The following is a 5788-nucleotide window of genomic DNA, read 5'->3' on the forward strand; positions in this document are numbered from 1 at the left end:
AACCACCCATAAGAGCTGAATATTTGAAATTACATAAGGTAGACAGAAAACCCTGAGTCAGCAGCCAGGTCTATTTCCAACCTTAAAAATAATAAAAAGCTTTTCACACTTAATTTACTAGTCTACATTAAGTTTTTAATTAGATTTTTTTAATAAGGCTGGATTATCTTTTCGTGCACCCAGAAGCAAAACCCTGACACTATACTCAACTTCACTATTACCTCGGCACAAAGAAATGTCCCACTTAGGACTCCTCTACATATTTTACTTGGAATTATGGGTCTCTGAGAAACAACAAGGACTTCTGCAGGCTTAAAAAATAATCAAGGAAGACCTCTGGATACAATACAAAAGTGCACATACTATAATTCTTCGACACATCTTCCCAATACTGTTTTTCTTTCCCATTTTTTAAAAGATTTTATTTATTTGAGGGAGATGGAGAGAGAGAGCAGGAGCAGAAAGAGGGAGAAGCAGAATCCCCGCTGGGCAGGGAACCTGATGTGGGGCTCAATTCCAACACCCCGAGATCATGACCTGAGAAAAGGCAGATGCTTAACTAACTGAGCCATCTAGGCATAACCTCCCCCAAATTTTAACCACTTTTTTTTTTTATTTACCTTACACCACTGAAGCCACATGTTGGGCTAAAAGGTGATAAAACTAAAAGGAGCAGTGCTCCCCAATGGGTCTCAGCCCTGGCTGCACAAGAATCAGCAAGAGAGCTTTTAACATTTCAAATGCCTCAGCATCGCCCCAAACCATGATAATATAAATTAAAAACAGATAGGAATACTAAGGTGGGGGCACAAGAGGGGGTGCCTAGACATCAGAATTTCCGACGTTTTCTATTTTTGTCTTCTTCTTACCTGAAAAGAAAATAACCATGGATACAAGAAGTTTTAGTGAGGAGGGATCTTTAATAACCGATAGCTCAAAATTACTAAGTCTCTACCAGATATAAAAAGAAAATCATTCAGTAGTTTGAAAGCCATAAGAGAGATCTGTGGGATCTTCTGTTTTTATTTCTATCAATAAGTAGTCAAAATTTTTCACGAAGTTTCTCAATAGCCTTTACAGAACCTCTTTTACTTTTTAATGTTTTGCAAATCTGTCTAATGAGTTCAAAGGACGCGCCCTCCCTAGATCATCTTAAAGGATCCCTCAAGCTAAGACCATGCTTCTCTTCAAGTAAAGTTGGGGTTGAAAATAGTTTTGACTTCTCTTCAACCCTTCTCCTCAGGTGCTCTGGTAATCACTATTATAACTTTACCAATGAGCAACTATTTTTTGAAGTACTTATATAACAGAGAGTACAGGCGCCTTTGGTACCCTGCCAAGAGTACTTCTTTCCATGTTTGTATTTAAAATAGAACGGTAGTAACATCACTTCTGTGCCTGAAATTCCTCTGTGCACAGGCTCAGAATGAGAAGGGGAAAAAAATGGATGTAGCAAACCGCTTCACTGCTTTATCATCCTAAAGCTCAAAGGAAATAACACATTCATACTAAATTAAGACGAAGGCACAGAACAAATTACCCGAAGCTGGAGGCGGAGGGAAGGACTCGGGTCCGCTCACCTACCCCCTCCCGAAACAGGACGCTTGACCTGGCAGCAGCGAAGGCGCCAAATGAGCTGCCAGACCTCAGCCCGAGCAGGTGGTGCGGGCAGGAAGGAAGAAGTGCCGCGAGCACAGAAAAGCCAGGTAAACGCGGCGCGGCGCGGCTCCGAGCCCGGCTGCCGTCACCCCGACTCGGCCACCTGCCGGCGGGCGTGGCCCCGGCCCGACTCGCTCACCTGGTGGGAAGAGCGGGGGCAGCCGTCCAAGAGGCCGCCGCTGCCCTCAACGGGGCTCCGTCCCGGCCCGCGGCCGACGCGCTGCCTCCTCCGCTCCCTCCGCCGCCTCTTCCAGCTCGAGTTTTCTATTTAGCGACAGGTCCGGACGCGGCGGGCGGGCCACGGAGGTCGGCCGCGGGGAGGGGCGCGGCAAACTTGCCCCAGAGGCCCGCGGAGGCGGCGCGGCCGGGGACGCCCCCGCACCTGCAGCGCGCTCGCCCGCACCGTCGCCCCGGCCCCGGCCCCGCCCCCGCCCGCGCCCCGCCCCCGCACGCACCTCGCGCGGGCACCGCCCAGGCCTCCGCCTCCGCCCCCGCGGCGGGCGCTTCCCGGCCCCCGGGGCCCGCGGCCGGCGCCCGCCGACAGCACGCCCGGCTCGGCCGCCGCGGCCACCGCTGCTCCGGCCGCCTCTCCCGGACAAAGACGGGCGGCGGGGCGGGCGGCGGCGAAGCCCGAGGCTCGGAGCGCGCGGCGCTGGCGGGGGCGGGGGCGGGCGGGGGGACAGCGCGGGGCGGCGAGCGGGCGGGCGCGGGAGGGCGGCGCGGGGCGGCAGAGGCGCGCACCCCCTCCCGGCCGCCCCGAGACGCACACGCCGGGGCCCGGGCGCCTCCTCCCGGCCCCGGCCCCGCCGACCGCAGCCGCGCCGCCGGGGAGCCGCAGCGCCCTCTGCGGGCCGCGGGGCCTCCGTGCGCGCCGCGTTGGGCTCCGGGCCGGCGGCGGCGGGGGCGGGCGGGGGCGGGCGGGGGCGCGGGGCCGCGAGGGTCCCCGCGGCCCCGGGGAAGGACGGAGTAGGACCGAGGCGGCGTCCGAGAACGGGATCCGCTGTTTTTCCTCTTGGGACGGAAGAGAGAGACAAGATTCGAATTCCGGGCAGCAGGAGGAATCTGGGATCCGAAGTGGGAAAAACTTGGGGGGTCGGGGGGGGGGGGGCAGTAGGATTCCTGATTCACAAGGACCCAAAGCTAATCTCTGGTAATGGCTGCAGAAAAGGCAGGCGTGTCCTTCTAGAAGCCGGTGCTTCTGTGCCTGATACTGCGGGCCTGCAGAGAGCTTGGCCACTCTCATAAATAGACGCATGGACTTCTCCAAGACCTTTCCAGCCCTACCCGAACTGCCCCCGGCTTCCCTAGGAACGCACCTGGAAGGTTTGAAAAGGCAACTGAGATCAGAGAACTTCCTCCTCTGGCTCAGCCGCAGTGGAACAAATGTTTACTATTAAAAAAAATGAAACCGTGATGTTGCCCCTTGTGCCATTTAGGGCTTGTTTTTCTTTTCTTTTCTTTTCTTTTCTTTTCTTTTCTTTTCTTTTCTTTTCTTTTCTTTTCTTTTCTTTTCTTTCTTTTAAGGGTGTCTTTTTCCAAACTACCATGTTACCTATAGTGTTCTATACAAGTTAGCTTTTTAAACAAGCTGAACGACTTGGTGACCGGGGATCGCGAAGTAGCACCTTTTTTCCACACTGTCTTTTGAAATCATTCTGTCAGCTCTCCCTTCCCCTTTGGAAGAATCTAGGACAGTTTTCACAGCTTTGCCTTGCCGCTGTTAAGTGTTAGTAAACAGGCTGATTCTCCAGTGTTAAAAAGTCCAGCCCAACCCAAATCAAAACTTTAGTCTCATTCCACTGAAACCTTCCCCATTCCCCGCCCAGCACCTGCCAGCTGGGTACCACCCAAACCGAGAAGTCTGCATGGGAGAGGGAAACCTCTTCGCCTCCTTGGTTCTGCGTCCTCCCAGGCAGCTCTGTGCAGGCTGGTTCCGCCAGGACAGCAAGGCCGGGAAGCTCTCCCGAACCACGCGCTGGCCCTGGCTTCCAGCTCAGCCTCTTCTCTGATGGTCTTACCCAGACCTCCTGTGGGGTCACTGTGCTCTGGCAGGCTGACCTAGCTAGCTTCCGTGCTGACCCACAGAAATCACTTGACAACTTCGCCGTCGAACTACAAGCACAGGTCGCTTGCCATGTAGTACACACCTCCCCGCCTTTCGCTGGTCGTAGGCTCTGATGAGTCTCTCTCCTTGAAGCTTCTAATGTAGGGTTCAAGCAGCCATCTCTGGGTTCAAGCACGTCCCCAACCTGCCAAGTTCTCCCCGCAGTTCTCCAGAAGCTGCCTTTCTTTGCATAGAGTAGCTGACTACTCCCCCCACCACGCTCCCTCACAGCTCCCTATAATTCTCATTGCCAACTTTCTCTCTGGATCACTGTCCCCTTTCTTTAAACAGCAGATCCTTTACTCAGTAAATCCCATGAGGATGATGCAATGCCCCTATTTAAAATGTGGAGAGTGCCTGGGTGGCTCAGTCAGTTGAGCATCTGCCTTTGGCTCAGGTCATGATCCCAGGGTCCTGGGATGGAGTCCCACATCAACTCATGATCTCAGCAGAGAGCTGGCTTCTCCCTCTCCCTCTCTCTCTGCCCCCCCCCCCCATTTGTGAGCATTGTCTCTCTCAAATAAAATTTTTGTTAAATCTTTAAAATGTGGCGGTATCTCTGTGTCAGCCATGGAGGCATGACATTCATATCTCCAGAGTATAGCTGACAGCCTCTGGCTATTACACCTTCTGATCTACCACAGCACTCGCACCAAGGTCATACATCCATCCCCCTGCATGGCCGAGCACAGTGGGAGCTCTAGCACTGAGCCATTTCTGCCTAATGGAGAATGATCTTAATGCTCCACCTCTGTTCCAGAAGTCCCCATCACCCTGCCAAGGCTCTCTCAGGATACTGCTACACTCCTAAAGCTTTTCCCACCTAATCTTCCCCCTTCTATCTTTTCACAGGCATCAGCCCTGCATCACAGTCTAAAGACTGTCCTCACTTACATGCCAACATCCTCCTCCCTTCTGCACCACCTTACACAGGTGTCTCCTCAACATCCCTTTGCACATCTAATCCTTCTTGGCATCTGCCCCTCAGAGGTCCCAAGCTGGGACAGTTCCCAACAGTCTATTCCGAACAAATCCCATTTTAACATTTAGTTATGCTTAGATTTAGAAATTGTGAAGGGGCACCTGGGTGGCTCAGTCAGTTGGGCAGCTGACTTTTGGTTTCAGCTCTGGGTTTTGGGATGGGGTCCTGCAAGGGGCTCCCTGCTAAGTGGGGAGCCTGCTTCTCCCTCTCCCTCTGCCTGCTCTTCTCTCTCCCTCTATCAAATAAATAAATAATAAATCTTTTTTAAAAATTGTGAACAGAAGAGTAGAGAGTTCTTTTGAGGAAAAAAATTATCAGCATGTATCTTTGTATAGGTTTCCTCCATCCCTCCCCCAAAGAAGAACCTGATAGAAGGACTTGGATGCAGGGAGATTATTCCAGTAGGTGAGTCGGGAAGCAGCAGTGTTGATATTGAAATACTGAGATAGGGAAGTATGAAGAGTCGATGTAGAGGTGTGTCATCAAGGTTACTGCTCTACGCAATAGCCCTCAACACCAGTGAGATCCCTGAAAAGCTCACAAAGGTCTCCCAGAATTGTCTACTGCAAGGGCATGGGGCTGAGCATTTACCATCTGGCTCCTGTTCTCTGTGAACTGAACTGTTTTAGGGGCTTTAACTCGCACACACTACCAGGCACCCAGGACCTTAGAAGAGGCTTTGAGGCAGAAACACAGAGTGACTCACTGCAACATCTTTGAGGTGGGACACTGAGTCCCAGTCCATCAGAGCTATGGGGCAGGGAGATGCAGTGCAGGGCATCATAAGTGTCTGCTGTAGTGGGTTTCAGGAGTGTTTTCCCATTACCTGACCAGACTGGGGAGCATGTAGATAGGCCAAAGGCATCTGCCTTGTACAAGTCCAAATTGCTGAAATGCCAGTGGAAAAAGACAGAGGACGAAAGGGTAGAGTGATGTTTGAAGGATGAAGTCACAGGGATGCTTGGCAGGAGACTAGTGTCTTCGTCTATTCAGGCTGCTATAACAAAAATACCGTATGCCGAGCAGCTTATATACAACACACA

General features: G+C 52.5%; 1 protein-coding gene across 7 annotated transcripts in view; it reads right to left on the reverse strand.

Moving 5' to 3' along the window:
• Positions 1-2030, reverse strand: part of MTUS2 (microtubule associated scaffold protein 2) — a 589535-nt gene extending 587505 nt beyond the window's left edge. For all 7 annotated transcript variants that reach the window (XM_038573372.1, XM_038573369.1, XM_038573370.1 and 4 more), the window contains exon 1: positions 1799-2030. The gene's annotated coding sequence lies outside the window, so the exon portion shown is untranslated. The remainder of the gene's footprint in view (positions 1-1798) is intronic.
• Between the last annotated feature and the right edge of the window lie 3758 nt (positions 2031-5788).

Source organism: Canis lupus, chromosome 25 (assembly GCF_011100685.1).
Source record: "Canis lupus familiaris isolate Mischka breed German Shepherd chromosome 25, alternate assembly UU_Cfam_GSD_1.0, whole genome shotgun sequence".
In the NCBI taxonomy this organism is placed as follows: Eukaryota; Metazoa; Chordata; class Mammalia; order Carnivora; family Canidae; genus Canis; species Canis lupus.